We start from the raw sequence: 26368 nt of genomic DNA on the forward strand, positions 1-26368 counted from the left end.
GTTAATGGACGGCAAAATCAGTCGTCACCAGATGTTAAATTAAACTAAATTTCCGTAGTTTCTATGGATTCTAAAAAGACTATTATTTTTCTCAAAGGGAAATTCCCCACTGGCAATCTTCTCTTCCGTCTGGAGATCTTTCAACTAATAATTTCTAGTTGACAGAAATGAAGAATTCGGTTTGTATAAAGAACATTCCTTATATTCAAGATACTATGAGAGGATAACATATAAGATTTATTCATCATTTGAATGGGTGACTTAGAAAAAATATGAAATATTTAGTGGCACATATCTAATGTGATTATTTGATGGAAAAGACTCATGGGGGAAAAGGGTTATGTTAATCATGGATAAAGGAAGATAACAACACTTTATTCACGTTAGATGAACATAAAACTGAACACTAAAATTACAGAACAAATAAATAATGAATAAAAAGAATTTTTGTCAAAGAAGAATAATCTCTCGATGTTACCAGAAAACATTTCCAGAGGACTGAGAGAGTCTAGAAGGAGCAGGAAAAGGAACCACGAGGGTCACAAGGAAGTCATTGGCTCGCTCTTGCCACTGCATTATGTATTAAAGGTTCGTTGCTAAGGATAGCTATATATATATATATATATATATATATATACAGAGGTCGTATGAATGCATGCGGAACCATGTCAAAATTCCTTTTCTCTAATGGTATAATGTCCAGAATCTCACTTTTTCTGGTCAAGATCTCCCAGACTTGTCCCCAAGGGTCAAGTGGGTTCATCCTTGACCCCTGGTGGACGATATTGATGCTATTTTAGGCTTCCTTCTTGACCTGGGGGTATCTTCATTTCCTATTGTGCTTGAAAGAACTTATGTTATCAAAGTGAACGAAGTAACCAGAGGATTATGTTAAATATCAATTACTTTCTTCATTAATAGTTACACTAACATGAACATCAACCGATAGAATGTGAATCCAAAGCTCTGAACATTTTTGTATTTATTGAATACTATTGGACTTTAAGAATATCGATGTGCTTTCTCTCTCTCTCTCTCTCTCTCTCTCTCTCTCTCTCTCTCTCTCTCTCTCTCTCTCTCTCTCTCTCTCTCTCTCAAGATTACTTATCGTGTCTTACTAAAAATGCACCCAGCTTTGTGGAAGGGCACCTTGTACTTAGAAAAGAGCATTCATTAAAATAATTTTGCTTTGGGTGGGTGTTATAATCAGTTCTATGGCACTTCTACTTGGCGGCTTTTTAAGGGGAAGATTACCAGGGGAAAAACATCCCCACCCCGAAAGATTACTGCAAGTGTGGAAATATTACCAGTGACTAAATTATTTGCTATACTTCATTGACTTTACTTAGTGTCGAATCTATTGAACGGACAATGCTTTACAATAGAACAAATTAAAAAAAAAAATAATGGTAAATTAACTGACTGTCTTAAACTTAAAAAGAAAGGTTTATTGATCAATGATTCATGAATGATTAAGTAAACGATCTTACAAAATAATGAATTCCATTTTTAAAATGAAAAAGAAAACTAGAATGTTTTTAAAAATCTATGAATCTGGAGAATGATTTTTCACATGTGATTTCACTTTTCTATCGACTGTAAATACATAAGAAAACTGCAACTTTCAACCTGTACATAAATCGTAAATATGTAAAAAGTGACATTGAATATTCCATTGTATTGTAGGTAGATATTGGCTTGGCCAAGGCCCCAGTGGATTATCCGTTGGGTTACTAAAGCTAGAGAGATATTGAAGGCTATCGTTTAAATGCCAATTTCTAAAGACCTCGGTTATTAGAAACCATTTCGGGAGATTTGGTTGCGGACTATGAACCATTTCTGGTTATCTCGGACCATAAACATCTTTTATCATCTCGGGCCATAAACATCTTTTATTTCTTAAATAAACCATGTTATTAAGTCTGCCCTTAATCTTGTACCCTCAAATTGATTCGTGAAAACCGCGTTTTCGTTACTTCCTTTTGGCTGTCGTTGAAATGAACACACATGCGGTCAGACCCAGGGGAAAATATACCTCTTCTCCTCATCCTACTTCTCCGCCCTTAATCTTGTCCCCTCAAATTGACCCATGAAGACCGCGTTTTCATTATTTCATTTCGGCTGTCGTTGAAATGAACACACATGCGGTCAGACCCAGGGGAAAATATACCTCTTCTCCTCATCCTCCTTCTCCCTGGGACCATTTCTTTGGTCCTTTTTTTCGTCTATTTTCCTAACTGAGTCATCTGCAGGCATTGCCTTGCCTTCTCTGGTCCTAGCTTCGGTGGCAGGAAGATCGGGTGCCGATTAATGTTCTGTGCCTCCTTAGGAAGTGATCCTGAAAATGTTCTTCTTCTTCTTCTTCTTCTTCTTCTTCTTCTTTTATAAGCAAAATCGATTCAAACTAATAATAATAATAATAATAATAATAATAATAATAATAATAATAATAATAATAATAATAATAATAATAATAATAATAATAATCTTTATTTCAGCAGAAGCCATATACAGAGTTACAATAAGGGTACAGTGATCTTACACTTTTGACATCGGTAAAAAAAAGATGAGATATGCAATAAAATCAGTGATATAATATAAACATCAATTAGCAGGTTGACCACAGAGATCTAAGGTCTGGGTAACAAAGTCACAATAGAATTAACGCTTAACAATGATGATGCCATACATATTAGCAAACAAAAAGAGAGGGAGAGAGAGAAAAAAATGGAGATGACAATGATAAATATGTTGGAACAGAAATTGCTTGAATAATGAAAGAACACTGGGGAGGGAAAAAAAATCTAGTCACTGAGCAGGGGTGTGAAGGAAATACAGGACATCCAGACAACAAAGATGTAACATAATAAAACACGTTATCATAACAATATTGGGAATCATACCAAAGTTATTTAGTGATGAAGATTTGGCATAGCCACACTATCAAATATTAGTGAATACAATTCAGTTTACTGACGCTTCCGTATTGCAGGTTTCCCACATGTTGGATTTTATTGTCGCTGCACTTGCAAGCACATTTTGAATTAGGGGATTTTCACTAGATCGTAGGCGGGAGGTGAGACTTACTATAGAGCGACGAATGATGGTTTTTAGGTTATCCAGTCTATTTTCAACAAACATCGCTGAAGCTGAAAGGTGCCTCGGGGTATTGGTGAGGCGCCTTAGGATATCATTGTGAATGACTGTGATACGTCTCATCGATTCTCGCGTATAGTTTGCCCATAGCGAGCAGCCGTATACGTTATAGCAGTAGGTTTGAAATAGGAGTTTTTTTATATCTTGGCGGCAGAAGGCAAATCTTCTCGTTACCATGTTCCCTAGACAACACAATTTACGTCGCCTGTTTTCAATGTCAGATGTGTCCTTTAAATCTTTCGTAATGATGTGACCTAGGTAAGGAAAATCATTGACAAATGCTAGCTGATGGTTTTGAAGGTAAATATGTGGATCTTCTACAAAACGGAGCGATCTAGGAAGGACAGACATGCACTGTGTCTTCGATTCGTTATATATTATGTCATGTTCATTAGCGTATGCGTTGCAGGTGTCGATAAGACGTTGTAGGCCTTGGGCAGAGGGGGAGATGAGGACCATATCGTCAGCGTAGCAAAGGTTATTTATGGTAAAGCCATTAACCGTACAACCAATAGGAAGTGAATTCAGTCTGATATTTAAGTCGTCTGTGTAAACATTAAATATGTATGGTGAGAGGATGCCTCCTTGCCTGAGACCGTTAGATGAGCCGAATTGCTGGGACAGGGCATTGCCCCATTTGACACAGAACTGTTGTGTTGTGAACCAACAGTATAATATACCGATGAGATATAGAGGAGTTCCCTTTTGCGTAGTTTCAAAAAGAACTTCAGATAGTTTACTCTGTCAAATGCCTTCCGCACGTCTACAAAACATAAGTAGTCAGGGGAGGCCGAGGATATATAGAAATTCAATAACTCCTTTAAAATATATATACAGGTGTCAGTCGAGTGTTTAGTCTTAAAACCAAATTGATTGTCTGCGGTGTGGAGAAATGGTGCAAGGCGACGGAACAGAAGAGATTCAAATATTTTCGATGAAATTGTTGTAATGGCGATGGGGCGGTAGTTTCCTGGGTCACTGGCATCCTTCAGTTTATTTTTTATGAGAGGTATTAAGTGGGGAAGTAGCAGGGTTTCGGGGAGATATTGGAGTAATATACAGGCATTAAATAGTGCAGAAAATAGGATATAAATTATAGGGTGGCAGAATTTGAAAGCCTCGGCAGGAAGGCCACCGCAGCCGGGTGCCTTGTTACTAGGTAATTTCTTGATAGCCGTGCACACGTCACTCGGGGAGATACGGTCACTATATTGAAAATTTTCGTTGCTACAACATTGACGGAGAGCAAGTTTGAACTGGGCTCTCGCTTGTCTCATCTGAAGAGCGAGGGGACCTTCTCTCTAGTTACCATTGTTCTTCCAAAGAAGGAACATTTCTCGAGAGTGTGCATAGAGGTCTTTAACTAAGTTATTCCATCCAGGTATGTTTTGATGGTTACCTCTGGAGAGTCTAAACGTGTCTCTTCCCGAGCTCCGTAGGGCATTTATGATATTTACGTAGAATTCCTTCAGTTTTGTTTTATGCTGTTCATTGCGGCAATTAGGATTATTGCAGAGCAGGGCTTCAGCAGGTTGAATTAACGAGCGGAGATTACTTTCAGACAAGCGTTTGAATGCAGTGGATTTTTGGAGGTTGGAGAAATCCCATGAGATGGAAGGTAGCCTCTCCCTTTGGATAGGTACCGCCGGGAGGGATGGTGTGTGAAATGTGATCTGTATGGGTATGTGATCGAATGCAGACGAAAGGTCGTATCGTATAATACATGCAGTGATAGAGCTATGCAGGCAGTCAGTGGTAATACAATGATCAAGCCAGGATGTGATGGGCATATTATTTCTGTTTTGCATGTACGTAAAGGACGAAGGAGGCAGGATGGCAACATCGCTAATTTGAAGAGATTGTTGAGAACAGAGACGCTGTAATTCATTATAGAAAAGTCTGGATGGGTGCGCATTAAAGTCTCCTATTATGCACACATGGTCAGCAGTGGTATAATTAATAATACCTTGGACTTCTCCTAGTAATATACAATACTGATCAAAGTTTGACTGGCACTCCCAGGGGAAGTATGCATTAATCACTAATATGGTTTTGCCTTCGATCGTTACTTGCAGGCCGAGAAGTCTGTCAGTTTGATACGTCACTGGTTTCACGCACTTATCCAGAGATCTATGCCATAGAAATGAGAGACCTCCTATCGGATGACCTTGAATGATGTAGTCATGAGTAACCATCGACGAGATAGAGAAACTGTTATAATCAACATGAACCGAATCACTGATAGCCAGGTCATGGGGGAGGAGTAAGGTTTCTTGCAGTACAATAATGCCACGGAAATCATTGCAGAACTCATTAAGGACAGGTAAATTCCGCTTGATCCCGTATATGTTCCAAGACAAAATACTTAATGACTCCATGAATTTCGTCGACCTTTGGAGATAAGAACAGAAATCTCAGGGGGCGTGGTTGTGGCAGGTGCTGGGGCGTTGACGGGGGAGGCTGATTGTCGTAGGTGACTTTGGGGGACTAGGGTTGCTGGGGGAGGGCGATCTCTTTTATGATCATAAAAGGACACATATGCTCCTGGGGCAAAGTTTTCGCCTACCAGGAGCTCTCGATGATGGAATAAACAGGAAACCCTGTATGCAACTTGACCTACTGTCTTACACTTGAGGCTATGAAAAATGTGGGGGTCTGATCCTGTTATATCCCTAACCTGGAGCCTGATGGCGTCTTCGGTCACTGAGGAATGCATGTTGTGGACAACGACGTGGCATCTCTTTGGGCGGTGGTGAGGGGGGATATTCCCGGATGAATGCTGGTTGACCTGTTTGCGGTTGTGGTCCGGTCGGAACTTTATCTTTCGCTGGGAGGTCTGCCATCCCTCGTCGATGTCTTGGGCATTTGACATTAGCGCCCTGGCATATGAGTCAGTCGCAGGGGGGGAGGGGGGAGAGGTAGGAGTGGGTGGTACTTCTCTTGAATCTCTTCTGTCTAACGATAGGGAGGGGGAGGTGGTGGTATCCAAGACTGGTGTTTGCCTCGTAACGATCCTTGGCCCTGTAACAGGCAGGCTAGAGCTGGTGTTTTGTGGTTCCGAGGTGGGCGTGGGGTCAGATGAGGGTTGTTCAAGTGGCAGTTGAGGTTGGTCCGTGGGGTCATTCAACTTATTACATTTTCCTTTCAACTCTCCAATTTGATTTGTTATTTCATTGATTTTTAGCCCCATTAAAGCGAATGCATCATTAATTTGCAGGGCCATTGCATCACTGATTTGCTGCTTCATTGCAGTGATGGCACCATTGATTTGGTGACCCAATGCATCACTGATTTGTTGCCTCATTGCAGCGATTGCGTCACTGATTTGGTGCCCTACAGCATCACTGATTTGCTGTCTCATTGCAGCGATTGCATCAGGGATTGCACGGAGATCTTCAGAGGTATTTGACAGCGAAATTGAAAACTCCAAGGATTTTACTGCAGTGTTATGTACAGTCACTATATTGAGGTCCGCTGGCTGGGCCGAAGGTAGGGTGTATGGGTTATCCGCGCAAATGGTAACATTTGTTGTGGTTTTGAGCCATGTTGACATGAAAGTGATTTTCTTCTGAGAAGTCAGGCTCTTTGCATTTCGATCATTCCGAAAGCCGTCGGGCATATAGTCTTTGCACGAGACATATGCAATTGTAATATCTTCTTCCGTGAAATGATTTCTCACGACATCTGTGATGGACTCCGGATCGCTGTTGTTAGAACGAGAGTTGATAAAATAAACACAATTGTTCTGTATGTGAGGGGTGGAGGGACGAGAGGCACTCTCGACACTCGGGGTCATTTTTTCTAGGTCAACCTTGTGGTTAGGCTGAGCGAAGAGCAAACCGTTACTCCTCTCTTTTTATTTTTCTTATTTTCACTGTTTGAACCAAAAGCAGCCAATGGCACTGAGGGGGGAAGAAATTTCGGGCACTGATTGGATTAGAGGGAAATTTTCAATTATAACAAGAAGCACAGGATTGCAAGTGATACGGTACACTTCACTAGGCAGAGCAGCACTTCATGCACATACACACACACTTTTAACGGGAAAGCACGTAAATGACCATAGTTATTCCAGTAAGTGTCCGGAGCGCCTCTGAACACGTCCACCTCACACCTCCTTCAGTGTTTTATAAAGAAAAGAAAATCTTTACAGTCAATTAACAAAAGCAATTTCATCTCCTGCATGTAGATTAATGGATGCTGAATCCCGTATTAGGAATCTAGCTAAAATTAAGGGGCAGGAAGTTGAATCCTAACCAAACACAAAGTATGATTGTAAGTTCATCGAGGACATTTGCTCCTTAACATCCATATCTGCATTGATAATGTTTTTTCTTTTTTTTCAACTTTGAACAATTCATTTGAAATTTTAGGTTTGATTCTTGATAGCAAATTTACTTTTGATAAACACATTCGGTCGGCTCTTTCTTTGATTGCATATAAAATTAGCATATTCGAAATCTTTTAAGATTTTCGGTGATCAATCTGTTCTGAAGAAGTGTTTTAATTCTTTCATTCTGCCTTGGTTCGAGTATTGTTCTCCTGTCTGGTCTTCAACTACTGATTCAAATCTTAATTTGTTGGACAGGAACTTACGTTCTAATAAATTTCTTATTTCTGATTCTTATTTCTGATCTTGATATTAATCTCCGTGTCTGTTTGTATGATGCATAAAAAAAAAAAATCATAAATCAGACCATCCTTTGCATTCAGATCTTCACAAACATTACCATCAGACATGTAATTCTAGGTATGCCATTAATTCTATTAGTCAGGCCTTCTCCATCATAAGGCTCAATGCTACACTCTATTCTAGAAATTTTATTCCAGCTGTGACCAGGTTGTGAGAAGATCATCCTGACCAGGCAGTTAAATCTCTTAACTTCAGAAGTACAAAGTTTACAGGTTGAAATAAGTCTCTTCCTATAGTTTATATAGGATGGATCGATTTTATCGTTGATATTGATCTTGAAATATTTTATATCATTTATTCAATATTTGTCTTGTATTTTATTTGTTTCCTAATTTCCTTTCCTCACAGAGTGTAGCGACTAATGTCTCCCCCCCTCTCTCTCTCTCTCTCTCTCTCTCTCTCTCTCTCTCTCTCTCTCTCTCTCTCACGACCAATATTTTGCTTATTTGACACAGCAGTGTTCAATTACCCTTTATTTGTTGTGATGAAACCTAGTGGCATGAACGATGCATTATCTGAGCTGGTATCATTACAAACTTGACATGTTATCGATATCAAATACATTTGCCGGTATATGAATAACACAATGATTTATTAGTGATTTTAGACTCTTCTAGGTTACAGTTGTTATTACAATGACATATTACGTAATTGTGCTCAACATTATACATTCACGATGCGGTTTTGTGGTAGTTCGGAGCTCTCGATTCGTAATGCGCCATAAATTCATCAAGGTGGTGATGTAGGGACACTGCTGCTTCCCAGGTTCCTATGACCCCGTACATCAGTGACTTTAGTCTTTCCTATAGAGGCGCTCTTCGCCAGATGTCCAGGTTAAAGGTTAATGCACTCGGGATAAAAGTTCCTTCATAATTTTAGTTGTAAACACATTTCTCAAGCTTGCTCCCAACTCTGTCAAGTCTATTTCCCTTTTTTCCAAACAGCTATATTTTTTTATTACACACGTATACTTATATCACATTCGCTATCATAGCGAAAACACAGGGCCATTTTCCCTGTTGGGACCTTAGGCTTTTAGCATCCTGACTATCCATCTATGGTAAAAATAATAATAATAATAATAATAATAATAATAATAATAATAATAATAATAATAATAATAATAATAATAATAATAATAATAATAGAGTCGTTTGATTGAATTAAAGATGACGACAAGACTTTTGTCATAATCCATTAATAATATGAGTTTGTATTATTCCTCCTTTATAAGGAAATAAAGCCACAGGGATATTGTGACTTCCGGAAAGGGAATCTAAACGATGGCGTATTATCTTTAATTGGTCACTTAAGATCTTAACGTTAGTGGCCTTAATGGGTTGTTAACACAATAATTTTGGTCATGATGAATTGTTTTAATGAATCGTGAGAGGCAGCTGGGTTTAATGAATAATGAAGGAAATGTAGGACAGTTTCTGATCATTGGAAGATTATGGTCTGTGGTAGATTATTTAAAAACACCCCTGCTTGGCAATCTGTTGGACTGAGGTTCGAGAGCCGCTCAATCTCGATAGTTTCTTGTAGTGTCTGCAAATTCACTATCCATATGGGGTTGGGGGAGCATATAAGTCTATCTTATGAGTCATCAGCAGCCATTTCCTGGCCCTCCCCGGTCCTAGCTTGATGGTGACGGGCTATGGCGTTGATCATATGTCTCTAGGGCATTGTCCTACTAGGGAATATTCAGTATCCCTTGCCTCTGTTATTCACGAGCGACCTTTAAAATGTCATCAGACTAGCCATTCGATTATTGGAGGAAAATATCTCGTCTTCGGAGAAGTTGTTTTGAAAAAATTCCATTAGGAGTTTGGATGAAATTTCGAAGACTATTTTCATTCCATGAATTATAATAAAGGTTTAGAGAGAGAGAGAGAGAGAGAGAGAGAGAGAGAGAGAGAGAGAGAGAGAGAGAGAGAGAGAGAGAGAGAGAAAAAAACTACTTCTGTAGGAATCAACCGTCTTTTTGATGTCATTCATTAAAAACTTCTTTTCTCGATAAATGTTTGCAATTTCCAGGAAACGTTTCCTTTCCCGTCATATAAAAATCCGTGTTTCTTGGAATCACAAACTCGATTAACTATAATCTTCTATACTAGGATGATTTCCTCTTATGATTTGGACATGATATTTTTACTGATGCGTATAAGGACGCAGATCTTATTTTTGTAGATATTGTTGATATTTATATGAGGCAAATCATTGAACTTCAAATTTTTCTGATGGTATAATTCTAGAAATCAAACAGAAGGATCTTTAATATCGAGATAATTTGGTTGAAATTTCAATTTAACTAAGTATTACAACGCCATCTGGTGCCTGATTATTACCAATGGAAATTATGATAATAATCATGTCGAATTTGATGCAAAATTAGGCGATCTTAAACACACTGAGTCGGGCCATCGTAGTCAGCCACACAGTGCCAAAGTTATTATTGACCTTAGAACCAGATCTGCATTCCATAGCTTTCCAGTATTCCCAATATCCTGGAAACTTATGTATCCCTGATAACACTGCCGAAGAATTCTAGTGCTTTTGTCTCCAGGTATTTTGGAATATTTTCCTTTGTTGTCTCCCCATAAACATTGGAAGGATCCCAAGGATCTTCAGAACTTTTGCAATACATACAGATTCACTTGCAAGAAAGACCTGGGTCCTTCAGACATTCGTATGATTTCATAGTTATATTTTATGGTTTAATACAGATATTATACAATAGTTGATAGCTTAAAAAGATTGAATTAACTCTTGGTAATCTATGTATCGGGATGTCTACTGACACATAAACGTAGTGTAGAAGTTGCGAGAGTAAACAAGTCTGATCTTCCCACGCGTCTTTATGAATGAGTAGGTTTGTGCGTGTGTACGTGTCAATGAAAGTGCTCGTCCAATTCAGTGTTTAGTTATGGTCTCTTTAGTGTACATAAACCAAGTTTATGGCTCAACTACTAACCTACAGTATGCAATCATGTATTTCTATAATTAATTATCAATGAACTAAAACTTGTCCTCCTTAATTGGGCAATAGTTAAGGGGGTTTGTGGGGTTACCATGAGTTGGGACATCGACAGCCACTGGTTGGACTCCCTTGCCCTTACTTGGGAAGTGCAATTATGTAAGTTTTTGTTTTTTGTTTCTATGAAATTTTGTCACTTTTTTCGTTCATGGGTCTTTAAAACAACAGTAAAGATTTAATGGAATGCGTGTTTGGTCATCATATTTATTTCTAGTTTATTGGCATCTATATAGTGTACCTACAAGCACATTCGCACTCATACACATAGGTGCCAACAACAAGTGTTGGCTTTAATACCCCAACACAACAACATAGGCTACACACAACACAAATTTATACATGAAATTAATTTGGACAAATGAAAGAAAATTGAGGGACGAAATACCCCATTTCTGTGTCTCTATCAAATCTCCGCATTGCGCTGCAATAGAGACTCACTGGAACGCAGGGGACTAAAACACAGGGATCAAAATCTTATCTCAGTTGGTGGAGCATTTCATATTCATCTGAGACAACTCCATAAAAATGCTTCTTAAACTTTAGTAGACAAAACTTCCACAAACTACGATAGTCTCCAAAGACTCGAGGATGAGAGTCAACCATGTCAACCAGCACAATTGGATTAGAGAAAGAGAGAAAAAGTGAAGGAAAGTTATAATGTGGAAACAGATTTTGCAAACTACCGCCATAGTTTGAAAGATTTAATGCAAAATGCCAAGGACGAAACTGGCAAGATAAGTTGACGCAATGAAGGACCTTGAAAAGTCCCCAAGTGATAGGACATTTTGTTTGATAATGTTCAAGGAATTATCATCATTACTATCACTCGCTAAGCTACAACCTTAGGAGGAAAAGTAGGATGTTATAAGTTAAAGGGCTCCAGAAGGGAAAAATAGCCTAATTGGGATGGGAAATATCGAAACAAATAAATTATGTGAGAAATAAGGAACAATGATTATAAAATATCTTAGGATTTGTAACAATTTTGTAATAGATAAATAACTATATACCTTTGTAAAACCAGAGAGAGAGAGAGAGAGAGAGAGAGAGAGAGAGAGAGAGAGAGATGTATACAATTGTAAAATCCATATGAATAACATCTGTATAACATTAATAGTAAAAGTAAATTAATTGGAGTTAAAATAAAAAACGGATTCTTAGGAAATCGATAATCTTTTGAAAATTGCCGTTGAAATAAATGCGGATTCAAATTGTACGACAAAAAAAAAAAATGCATTTTAGGTCGTAATTCTTAAAGACGAAATCTCCAATACCAAGTGATGAGCGTTTGTCCAAAACTAAAGACTTCGATTTTCACGCGTTTCTGTGGAGACCAAATGCTCCATTTATCTCTGGGTTTCATTGAAGTTGGCTAAAAAAATCAAAAGAGTAAGTTTTTTCATAACATGTCTTCTTATACTCTCATCGTTTTTGTTTTATCATAATTATCTTGTACTTCGTTCCCTTAAGGAAACAAGAATTCTGTGTCGTATTATGTGGTGTATAGTGAGTCTACACAAATTTCAGGAACGTTTAAAAAATCATGTTTTGTGTGTTGAATATAAATTTTCTTTTTCCCTTTACTCTATTTTCCTTCATTCATTTGTAATGCGTTGTCTGCGTGCTTTTCTACAGTCCGACTTGTAAAGCCTCAAGGAATCACTCAGATTCCTTCACACTCTCCAAAGGATTCCTTCCCCATAGAGTGTCCTTTTAGAGTTATTTGAATCTACTGTTTCTTATACGAGGTCCTAAAGAATATATTTTTTTTTTTTTTTATTGGGAGGCAAAATCTATTTCAACTTTCGTCGCTTTCTGCTTGAATGGACTTTCTGAGTTGTGTTTTATTCAGGGTTGAAGGGAAAAATAATTCTTGTAAGTCACCCTTTAAGTAAAAGCATTGATCCTCTCTCTCTCTCTCTCTCTCTCTCTCTCTCTCTCTCTCATCTATTTAGTAGTTAGGCAATAAAAGAGTAAATGTATTTTTTGAAAGCAGCTATAGCTCTTTTCATTACTGTAAGTAAGATTGTGTGAAAACATTTTCAAACAATCTACTGATATTCTTCTCAATATCAACTCAATATATAAGTATCAAAATGTCAAAAAAGTTCAACTTTGTTCTTCTTTATAGATAATGTAAAGAGCAGTCTCTGTTTATAGTCCAGTTTAGTTAAACGTTTCATTTAATAACAGGTTTCGTCTGGCCTTAGTCTGCTCTTGTGATTGAGCAGTTCTTTCCCTTTGGGATCTGAGCAGTTTTGTCTTAGAAGACATTTATCAATGACTCGGGTGTCATGCAAAAGATAGTTACCCGCAGTAAGAGAATAAAATATATAAACTCTACAATGTTTCTACTTTTGGCGACAACACTGTGATAATAACTTGTTATATAATCTCTAGGTATTGACATAACTAATTTTATTCGTGTATTTAATATGACATTTTCATAGATGAGTGTTTTCCAATGGGGTCATTTGAGAGGGGAAAGACTGACAGACAGAGGTGTCTATCTATTTCATGCATACACAATGAAGGATCAAGAAACTGTCTCAATATACTCACGAGTTTCCTTCTTCCTTGAATTGCTAATGATATATTCTTCCAGCCATTAGTTGAAAAAAAAAAAAAAAAAAACTATGAAAAATCTTAGCAACATTTCAAGTCTCTCCTATACATACATGAACTCACATGAGTACTAACACATGCACACACACTCAGAAATAAATGATAGGCCATTCATGTTGAGTGGGGATTGTGTGTGTGTGTGCATGTGTGTGTGTATTTAAAACTGCAAGTCTGATTGTTTATATAGTAACACAAAAACATGACGGCCATTTCCAATGTGCATACCGGGTGGTGCACAAGACCAGTTCCTTTATTTATGAGAAAATTGTAAAGAACTGCAAACATAGCTTGCCTTTAGATAAGAAAATAAGTTTTAACTTAGATTTTATCCGTAGGAGAAAAAATTCACATCCAAAGTAGTTTGTCAGCAGTGGATAACTTAGTAAATGAAATATCTTAAACTTATTCTTGTTACAATTCTACCAATAAATTCCTTTATCAAAGACAAATTTTGGGTTAAGTACTAAGTTTAGTAATAAATGTTTATACGATTGTATTCCAGAAGGAATCTGACCCACTTATCATTCTCTGAGACAGGAATGTGGAAGTTCCAAAAGGGAATTCCTCTCTCATTCTCTGAAATTGGTCTCTCTCTCTCTCTCTCTCTCTCTCTCTCTCTCTCTCTCCTAAGGAAACTTGAGAATAGTTCTACAGACGAACTATTTAAATAAGCAAAGGTTAAAGGTGAATAATTTGTGCTGTAATATGAATGTGTGTAATAACGGATATTAATTAAAATTCCAGTTGGTTAAATTTCAAAGTAAAACTGAAATACTAGTAATTAACTAAACTCTGTTTGCATTTACAATCAATCTGGCGTAGAAATAGAATGTGAATTTTCATGTTAGGAAGGAAAAAATAAAATGTTTTAATTAAAGTCATATCCTGAAACGTTGATTGAATTAGCAGCTTTGTTATTCCCGACGACACTTGGAATATGAAAGCAGAAAGCTTGATTCATTGCAAGCAGTGATTATCTCGTGTCATTCTCAATCCCATTCATCTCAAATTCTCTCATCATTAATGGGGTGAGAGGGAGTTGCTGTAGAGCAAAGTACATACAACACACACGAACACACACACACACATATAAACACACAGAATGACAAATAGAACTCACTTTATATAGTTTAAATTTAGTAATATAGAACTGAAAATGAAATACAGAAGGATTGACAGGGAATTCATTATGAGGAGACTTTGGTCCCTGAACTGAGCGATGCTATTGAAGGAGATGACATTGATTTAGGAATGAGGTATTCTCCTTTTATAGAGATATCAGCTGACTTTGGGCCTTTGGGAATGAAGATACTAATCTCTCTCTCTCTCTCTCTCTCTCTCTCTCTCTCTCTCTTATTAGGCCTGATGGTTTACACACTCTCTCTCTCTCTCTCTCTCTCTCTCTCTCTCTCTCGCTCTCTCTCTCTCTCTCTCTCTCTCTGATGGTTTACTACCCCCCTCTCTTTCTCTCTACAGTAGATTAGGCTTGACGATTTGTCTACATTTAAGACGAGATCAAGGAGATGAAGTAGAAGCAGGATTAGTGTCAGACTCATTTCTTCCAACACGAAGTTCACACAATGATCTGCATAACGAATAACCATTTGGGTAACAGCCTATGAGGATTATCCATAATGTTACTCATTACAGAAAAAGAATATAAAGTATTATTCTCAGAGAATAGTTTTTACCCCAAAGAACTTTTATTCACATTTAGCTCTGAACTGGTGTTTTTGAGAACATGTCATTTGAAAACTGAGAACGAGTGAAGCAGACGACCGTGCAAGAAACAACTCAATATTATAATGACTTTTGAACAGCTGAATGGAAAGTGCCATACCTCATGTCTAATGCTGATCATTGAAAGGAAAATATCAGAGTAGTGCAAAGATATTCAAAGGGATGCTTGGCTAAATCTAGCAGGATTGCATAAAGAGGAAGTCTGTAGGATGGCGTTCTGTAGACACCCCGCCTCTATACTTCAAGAATTAAGATTCAGATGTTGGTGGTATTAATAATGATAATAGTATGTGGAATTCTTGTATTGTTTCACACACTTAGATACCTACCATAAATCCCCCCCCCCCCCCTCTCTCCTCTCTCTCTCTCTCTCTCTCTCTCTCTCTCTCTCTTTGATCTTTTCGATGAGTCATGTCTCGAAAAAGAGTACAATAAGTGAATGGTCATTGAATGAGAATATTGTTTCCCTGGAATTTCTGTTGCTTCTTCACATTGCCTCAAAAGTTCCTATTCACGCGTACATTGATTAGTTCTATTAATCAAAGGATATATTATTGCATTATTCAATCTGTTTGCTGGTTAATATTTCAATTTTGCTTTTTGTGTAGTATGGAATCATGGTTATTGAAATTTCCATTTTGATTTTGAAATGGCTCTTGGGAAAAAGCACATCAATCCTACACTTTCAAAATCTAAATCTAAATTATTCAACTAATATTAGGGGGTAGGCATAGAAGGTGGCCCCCCAAACAACCCCCCTACCCACCCACCCCAACCCCACCCCTACCCCCTCTCTCTCTCTCTCTCTCTCTCTCTCTCTCTCTCTCTCTCCAACATATATATAGTTCCTAAGTTCTCTCTCTCGCACAAACTTTTAAAAGAATCGTATATAGTTAAAGAAATATTATCAAATCAGAGATCTGGATATCAGGGAGCCATTGTCCTCGACTTACGCAAAATTATACTTAGAGTTAAATTTAATGCTCATAACTAGAACCAGCTATTAATGTCTGGTCAGAAATTACAAGGCACCTCCTCAGATTCAAAGCTTAATTACAAGAGAGAGAGAGAGAGAGAGAGAGAGAGAGAGAGAGAGAGAGAGAGAGAGACTGCACTGTATCACACAGTATCACATGAATCAACAGCTAAGAAATGTAAATGAAAGATGCATCTTTATTGAATAAAAATAGAGACAGAGAAGTTGCAACTGTCCTTTGGGTGTCGTTCTCATTAAGGAGGAGGGGAGGAGGACGAAGAGGAGGGGGGAGGACCTCTTGGACGCCTTCCTTTGAGCCTACTTGATGACTGAAGAACCTTTGTTGTTATGATAAAAAAACGAAAAGCCTACAATGACTCCAAACAAGAGTACAAAAAATGTTTAATTCTTGGACTGATTGACACTTGTTTCCTCATTTGTGAATTCACAACACGGAAATACTGAATATCATTCAGTCACTTATCCTTTGTCAACTTCTGTTCCAGTCACTCTTCAGAATCTCCTTTGAACAACTTGTAAATAAGAAACGTGGAACTTTTGGGCGTTAGATCGTTAGGAAAGCTTGTCCTAAAACTGCTTTCTGATTACAAGAATGAACGTTGCATGAATAACAAACTAGAGTTATTATTTATAGCGTTGGGAAGCTAGGTTATACTTCACAATACAATTCTTCTGTATAATGTAGGATGGACCAGCCTTTGCTAAGTCTACATATATTTGAAATGTATGATTTTATTTTTTGTTAAATGTTTTCTATGTAAAACTATTATCTTATATTGGTACTGAATTATAACTCTCATTAAGGCATTTTGCTAATAATCTTTCTAGTTTTGGATTCATTGCTTTTTTTTCTTCCGACCTTTGCCTACAAATGTATTTTCTTTAAAAGTAATGCAAATTTTGTCCCTTTTATTCAGCAGCTGTATCAGGCTATAGGATGGAAGCTGAATGAGTCTAATCGCCAGTTCACTATTTACGATACTTGCCCGTCTTATTTGATGGCTCAAGCCTTAACGGGGTTAGTAACATTTTCTTTATATAAAAAATCCATTTTCCTTCCTCTATGATGCAAGAGAATAGCATTGCAAGATTGGTAGTCTGCAAGGAAACTCAATTAAACCTTTTGTACTAAACCAGCTCGGTTTCAGGCGAGATCATAAATCACTTTCGAGAAAGAAAAATATTCTAGTATGACAATAAAATGATCATTTGAATTTACAACTTTAATCACTGATAAATATCTATAATTATCATAAACAGACTTCTTTGAGGATTGAGTTCTGAAAACGACGACAGAGAAATGTAATGTTACGGTGAGACACAATGAGGACAAAATAACTCGTGCGAGATTTATGGAGAGAAATCCTCTTAGATCCAATCCAGCTATTTCTCTATCAGGTCAAGGGCGAGGAGAAGCGAGTCCAATGGGTTAGGTGAGGCTCAGAATGATTTAATGTACAGTATATCTGGTATATCACTGCTGCTTCATATTCCGGTTTGGTATTATTATTATTATTATTATTATTATTATTATTAATATTATTATTATTATTATTATTTGCCAAGCTATAACCCTCTTTGGAAAAGCAGGATACTATAAGCCCAGGGGATCCAATAGAGAAAATATAGCCGAGGGAGGAAAGGGAATAAGGAAATAAATAAACTATATAAGAGAAGTAAGGAATAAAGAGTATTAAATATCTCTAGATCAGTAACAATGTTAAAATATATCTGTCATATATAAACTGTGAAGACAGACTCGTGTCAGCTTGGTCAATATAAAAATATTCTCCGCAATTCTTATCGATTGAAAAAAGAAAAAGTCAATCTGAGCCAATTGATTACAAACAACGTTCAATTCCAACTTGATACTGATAAAACACATCTTTGGGAGACTTATTGTTGGCTTCTCGCTTCCTACTGATGAGAATGACAGTCTATTATCGCTTGCACTCCTTCTAGAAAGAAGTCTTGGCGACATAATATTCAGATTAGTTGTTAATGAAGAGGCGATGTGTCTTTGACACAACATTGTTATTATTGTTATTATTATTAGTTGTTGACGATGATGACACCGAAAAATTTCTTCTTGAGATTTGCTGCATCAAAAGGTTCTTCCCTTGGAAGAAGAAGAAGAACAGGAATCGCATCGTCAGTGCTCCATCAACAAGATCTCTCTCTCTCTCTCTCTCTCTCTCTCTCTCTCTCTCTCTCTCTCTCTCTCTCTCTCTCTTATGAAGTGACATGTGTTGCCTCCTGTCATTAAGAACGGAAGCTATTTTTTAATGAACTATGTACGATCTTGTGACACACTTATTTAAGCAAGGTAATGAGTCGAGCAGTGAGAACACATAACCTGGAATGGTAATATCATTAACATCTCCGAAAATTTACTCTGTTGCGTTTGGGGCCAAAGACATTAAGGAGTCACGGGAGGCATAGTTATATTTTGTCAACCCTTCAGTCAAGAGGGTATTCAATAATAATACTGATATGTCCAGCACTCAGCAGAAGTCAGTACCTTATAACGGTACCCTTCAATCAACTTAATCACCGTCTTTTAAAAATTCTGATAATGTTTTCTATAACTATTTATGTAATTTTTTACGGAATCTTTTACAGGATATAAAGATTTTCATTTTAAATTATTCAAAATTATTATGATAAAAAACAATTCCTTAAAAGGTTGAATAGCTTGAAATATTTGAAAACACATCATTATGATGATAAAATTTCTTTCCATCCTTCCAAAACTCGTCAGGAATTTGCGCAATATTGAGAGTTCACTGAGATTGGAGGAAGCCTTTCCTGTTCCATCAGTAATCAATAAGTAAAGAAACTGAATGATAGAATATAAGCGTAAAAACTTTATTCTCGTCGACTATAATGAAGATTGATTAATGCAATTTTCTATAGATTTTACAGAAAATAGAAGAACTCGGAACAGAATTTTCTTTCGTTTTCTGTCTTCACTATTGAGGGGACTAAATGAAATCTAATATTATATCATTCCTTTATCTAAGTCTATATGTTAATGAATGTTGCATTTTTAATCTTTCTTATTTTATAATGATCTTTGGTCTTTTTCTAATTAGGTTTGGGGGGAAACAGGAAGATCTGCTCTTCTTTTCTGTCATGAGATTTCATAAAAACAGTTATATTTACGAAATCTATCTCAGATTTTTAGTATTAGATTTAGAGGGAGAAAGAAAACTAGTGAGTATTGGAAAACTGTGGCAATTATAAATTCTGTTCTCTCTTATTTATGGTGGCAATTTAGATTGAGAGAGAGAGAGAGAGAGAGAGAGAGAGAGAGAGAGAGAGAGAGAGAGAGAGAGAGAGAGAGAGAGAGAGAATTATGAACAGCAAATGGTTCTGTTTGCTATTTTTGTTGTTTCTGTAGGTTCTGAATGATGCTTATGTAAGTACCAACACTATTCTTGCAGCTCTAGGTAAAACCAATTCCAAAGAAATCCTACGGTCTGCCATGAAAAATTATATACAAACAAAAGAATTAAGTGGTATTCATTGGTTGTTACAGTCAACAATTCTAGGTAATCACATCTATAAATAGGTACAGAAACATAAGTAATTACAAGCTTAGATTATTGAGATAAGTAAATGAACGTGTTACTTAAACACAAATCAGTCAGTTTTAACATCCAATGTTGCATTACCGTTTGGAACAGAAAGCAACCCAGCAACACCTTTTACTAGTCATTGGTATTTAGCATAGCTAAAACGCACATACCAGAGCTCAAAAACACCTTCAGGGTAGAACTTTCTGGCTAGAAATGCTTGGTTATAGAATTGCCTTTGTTCGTTAAAGGATACCACAAATATTACGCCCAAATAAACCTCTTTGTCTATCAAATTAGGGACTTAATCATTCTCCAAAATGGCCAGTGTGCGAGTTTTATGGACGACATGACCAAATGCTCAGTAGTAACCTCTGCCTCCCTATACAAAACACAAAGGGTATCCTTATCCTTCCTGTTTCTATAATTTTCTTTTTATTCTCGCACGTTTAACCTTGTTTTCATAAATAGTACTGTCTCATTAGTGCCAAGGTCACCTATGCAGTCTCTTCTGCCATTACTATTCACAAACCTCAGTTTGGTAATTTCTGCTTTTAGAATTAAGCTTAAACAGATATGTGTTCTGCGCTATGTTGGAATCTGCGCCGATTCCGAATTGGGTTGCGTGATGTTAGAATTCTTACTTTGTGCGGCAAAGTTGGAATGCAGTGTTGGGTTCCCGCGGGTGTTGGCGCCTATATAAAGCACAAGCAGACGACATTAACGTCAAGTGCTTGTCAGTCAGTGTGCTGTCACGACCTTCTGCCAAGCTGCTAACAAGTGTTCAATTGCCAGTTAAGTACTTATTATTATCTAGTCTAGGAATAACTAATAACTGAGTAATTTGCCAAACTTTCTAAATCATTCTTTGATTTTGACTTGGTGACAATTTAAAACTCTGAAAGAATTAAAAACTAGAATAGATTATTCACTGGCAAAATCAGACATGGATCTACACCTCGAACATATGACTGCTGATTGCATATCCTTTCTTGACTTCTCAACATCAAGATGTGATTATTATTGCAACGAAAAATTATTTGTAATTTATGACAATTGATAGTGTGTTAAAGGTGCTTTGAATCATTATAAAATTAACATACACACTGTTTATAAAATATCAAATGTATAAAAAATGATATTAATAAATTAACTACAACACCCTCCCCATTGTTAGTGAATTAGAGGCTGACATTCAACAATTTTAAGTGGCCTAAACACAGTGACAGATAGGGGTGGCAATTCCATACTACAATAACTAACACGCCTTAGAAACAAATTAAACACACATAATGACCTGACTTTACATAATGGCCTGATCACTGCATATACGACGAGGAGATCACCCCCATAGAACCTAATACTGTTAACACACCTATTGCCATATAAGGTAAACGAGTCAATCGGCGTATTTACGTGAATCTGTTCCACTCCACAGCAACCAAAATACGATTCCAACTTGGTCGCGCTATCTAGGAATCTTCACATTGCGCAGTGCCAAATGAGAATATTCCAACACGGTGCAGATTCTGAGATGGGTCGCAACATATATATATATATATTAAAGGGTAAAATCCACAGGAAACAGGAAAGGAAAAGACCAGGTACCAAGCGCTTTCGTGTATTACGTACACTTCTTCAGGGTACAAAGTAAAATAGAACATAAAGTCATACAATAAAGAAACCTAACAAAACTGAAATAAAAGCCACAAACTAGCAAAGCATCATCAATATGCTAAAATAACAAACAGTCGTTAAAAATGAATAAACAATTGTAGTTTAAAATAAAATACTAGTAATATAACCATCTTTAAACTAAATGTTTACATTGTACTTCCTTACAATTTCATTAACAAGATGAGTGTCTAGTTTAAAAAGACCAGAACTGAGATTTAAAATTTGATTATTAAAATATTTAATAAAAGCAGATTCAATAATATTTCTTTTAACAAGATTTTTACAAAATAAAATCTCTGAGGAGTTTTCCCAGTCAATACAGTGGTTAAAATCGTTCATGTGGACAAACAAGGCACTAGACATTTGTCCTGTCCTAACTGCATAACGATGTTGTTTAATTCGGTTGTTAAGCAATTTTCCGGTTTGACCTACATATTTCTTGTCACAACCAGTACATGGAATTATGTAAATAGAGCCATTATTACAATTTGGAGAATTATTTATTAGGACATTCTTTACCGTTCCTGAACTTTTAAAAACTAAATTTACTTTGAATATTTTCAATAAATCTTTTATATAAGCAAAGTTTTCATTGTATGGAAGTGCCAGCACATTCTCATTCTTAAAAGGTTCCCTATTCTTGTCGGAATAAAATATATGCCTAGCTTTCTGTAGAGACTTGTCAATTAAAACTTTAGGATATTTTAATTTAATTCCTATGTCATTAATTCTACGAAATTCTGCGTCTATAAATTCGGGGCTGCAAATCCTTAAAGCCCTTAAAAACATACTTGAAAAAACAGAAACTTTTACACTAGTTTGATGGTTTGAATAAAAGTGAATGTGGGAGCAAACATTAGTAGGTTTCCTGTAAATATCAAAAACAAAGCCTCTATTATTTCTATGCACTAAAACATCTAAAAATGGCAATTTACAATGATTCTCTTCTTCAATAGTGAATTTTATGGAGTATACTAAACTATTTAACTTTTCCAAAAAAATATTTAGATTCTCATATGTAGGCCAAACACAAAAAACATCGTCAACATAACGAAACCAAAGAACCCCTTTAGGCAAAATCGCTGGCAACAGTTTTACTTCGAAAAATTCCATGTAAAGGTTACTGAGTACTGGGGATAGGGGATTACCCATTGCCATTCCAAACTTTTGTAGGTAGTACTTTCCATTAAAAACAAATTTACAGTCTTTAACACATAATTTTATCAATTCAATAATTTTGTCATAAGATAAAGGTAAAACATGCTTACTTAATTCTTCGGATAAAAATGTCAATAGATCGTCAACTGGAACCTTCGTAAATAAAGACGTTACATCAAAACTTATCATTTTAAAGTTAAAATCAATGCGAGCACTAAGCAACTTGTTAACAAAATCTGTATTATTCTTTATATGTGATTGGGATATATTTCCAACAATAGGCATAAGGACTTGCACTAACCACTTCGACAATTTGTATGAAACACTACCAACTGAACTGATTATTGGCCTGACAGGGTTATTAATCTTATGAGTTTTAATAAGACCATACATATACGGTAATGTGGCACATTGAGAAGAAAATTGCTTGATGAGTGCATCATATCCTTTCAAGATGGATTTTAATTTCCTATTGAAATTACTATTTACAGTTAAAGAATGATAATGATTTGCATATTACGAAGGCAGATAAGTCTAACGTGTTTGTAATAATGGATAAAGATGAGTATGTGGGAAAGATGGATAATCTGTTGTCGGATAATGAAACTTATTCTGAAGTACGTGGAAATCCCTTAGAAACTGTAAATAGTAATTTCAATAGGAAATTAAAATCCATCTTGAAAGGATATGATGCACTCATTAAGCAATTTTCTTCTCAATGTGCCACATTACCGTATATGTATGGTCTTATTAAAACTCATAAGATTAATAACCCTGTCAGGCCAATAATCAGTTCAGTTGGTAGTGTTTCATACAAATTGTCGAAGTGGTTAGTGCAAGTCCTTATGCCTATTGTTGGAAATATATCCCAATCACATATAAAGAATAATACAGATTTTGTTAACAAGTTGCTTAGTGCTCGCATTGATTTTAACTTTAAAATGATAAGTTTTGATGTAACGTCTTTATTTACGAAGGTTCCAGTTGACGATCTATTGACATTTTTATCCGAAGAATTAAGTAAGCATGTTTTACCTTTATCTTATGACAAAATTATTGAATTGATAAAATTATGTGTTAAAGACTGTAAATTTGTTTTTAATGGAAAGTACTACCTACAAAAGTTTGGAATGGCAATGGGTAATCCCCTATCCCCAGTACTCAGTAACCTTTACATGGAATTTTTCGAAGTAAAACTGTTGCCAGCGATTTTGCCTAAAGGGGTTCTTTGGTTTCGTTATGTTGACGATGTTTTTTGTGTTTGGCCTACATATGAGAATCTAAATATTTTTTTGGAAAAGTTAAATAGTTTAGTATACTCCATAAAATTCACTATTGAAGAAGAGAATCATTGTAAATTGCCATTTTTAGATGTTTTAGTGCATAGAAATAATAGAGGCTTTGTTTTTGATATTTACAGGAAACCTACTAATGTTTGCTCCCACATTCACTTTTATTCAAACCATCAAACTAGTGTAAAAGTTTCTGTTTTTTCAAGTATGTTTTTAAGGGCTTTAAGGATTTGCAGCCCCGAATTTATAGACGCAGAATTTCGTAGAATTAATGACATAGGAATTAAATTAAAATATCCTAAAGTTTTAATTGACAAGTCTCTACAGAAAGCTAGGCATATATTTTATTCCGACAAGAATAGGGAACCTTTTAAGAATGAGAATGTGCTGGCACTTCCATACAATGAAAACTTTGCTTATATAAAAGATTTATTGAAAATATTCAAAGTAAATTTAGTTTTTAAAAGTTCAGGAACGGTAAAGAATGTCCTAATAAATAATTCTCCAAATTGTAATAATGGCTCTATTTACATAATTCCATGTACTGGTTGTGACAAGAAATATGTAGGTCAAACCGGAAAATTGCTTAACAACCGAATTAAACAACATCGTTATGCAGTTAGGACAGGACAAATGTCTAGTGCCTTGTTTGTCCACATGAACGATTTTAACCACTGTATTGACTGGGAAAACTCCTCAGAGATTTTATTTTGTAAAAATCTTGTTAAAAGAAATATTATTGAATCTGCTTTTATTAAATATTTTAATAATCAAATTTTAAATCTCAGTTCTGGTCTTTTTAAACTAGACACTCATCTTGTTAATGAAATTGTAAGGAAGTACAATGTAAACATTTAGTTTAAAGATGGTTATATTACTAGTATTTTATTTTAAACTACAATTGTTTATTCATTTTTAACGACTGTTTGTTATTTTAGCATATTGATGATGCTTTGCTAGTTTGTGGCTTTTATTTCAGTTTTGTTAGGTTTCTTTATTGTATGACTTTATGTTCTATTTTACTTTGTACCCTGAAGAAGTGTACGTAATACACGAAAGCGCTTGGTACCTGGTCTTTTCCTTTCCTGTTTCCTGTGGATTTTACCCTTTAATATATGTCACGTGCAGTTTTGTGACTGATAAGTAAATATATATATATATATATATATATATATATATATATATATATATATATATATATATATATATATATATATATATATATATACATATATATATATATATATATATATATATATATATATATATATATATATATATATATGTATATATATATATATATATATATATATATATATATATATATATATATATATATATATATATATATATATATATACAGGCAAATCGACGGATAGGCTACACATTTTCATTATCAGTTGGGGAGAGAGAGAGAGAGAGAGAGAGAGAGAGAGAGAGAGAGAGAGAGAGAGAGAGAGAGAGAGAGAGAGAGAGAGGATTTATGAAACAGAATTCAGTTTTTATTATTATTACTTACTAAGCTATAATGCTAGTTGGAAAAGCAGGATACTATAAGCCCAAGGGTTTCAACGGGGAAAATAGCCCAGCAAGGAAAGGAAATAGGAAATAAATAAACTAGAGGAGAGGTAATAAACAATTAAAATCATTTATTTTAAGAAAATAACATTAAATTAAATAAGTTATACATAACTATGAAACAAGAAGAAGAGAAATAAGAATGAACCGCGTGCCCGAGTGTACCCTCAAGCTAGAGAACTCGAATCCAAGACAGTGGAAAAACATGGTACAGAGGCTATATGGCACTACCCAAGACTAGAGAATAATGGTTTGATTTTGGAGTATCCTCCTTCTTCTAGAATAGCTGTATACCATGGCTAAAGACTCTCTTCTACCCTTACTAAGAGGAAAGCAGCATTTGAACAAAGAAATTGCTGTAGTTAACCCCTTAAGCGAAGAAAAATTGCTTGGTAATCTCAGTGTTGTCAGGTGTATGAGGACAGAGGAGAATGTAGAAAGAATAGGCCAGACTAGTCGGGGTAAGTGTAATCAAATAAAAGATGAGTCGTAACCAGAGAGAGGGGTTCAATGTAGTACCGTCTGGCCAGTCAAAGAACCCAATAATTCTCTAGTGGTAATATACACTTAGATTCATTTCAAACTTTCAACTCAAGTATGTACCGAAGGTATCCAGAATTCTAACTCCTGGAGCGAGTATCCCTTAAATTTCTCCAAGGGATATCGCGTAAGGACGTAACTTGACACTTTCTCATAGCTATTTACACCCCTAATAGCCTTTCACTTCGAGAGGGAAAGTGGCAAGAAAACAAGAGAGTCGTTCAAGAGGTAAAGCTACTCGACTCTCCTAATGTACTTTAAATAGTTCGGCCATCCGCCACCGCATGGCGCCACCAA

Source organism: Palaemon carinicauda, chromosome 25 (genome assembly GCF_036898095.1).
Source record: "Palaemon carinicauda isolate YSFRI2023 chromosome 25, ASM3689809v2, whole genome shotgun sequence".
Lineage (NCBI taxonomy): Eukaryota > Metazoa > Arthropoda > Malacostraca > Decapoda > Palaemonidae > Palaemon > Palaemon carinicauda.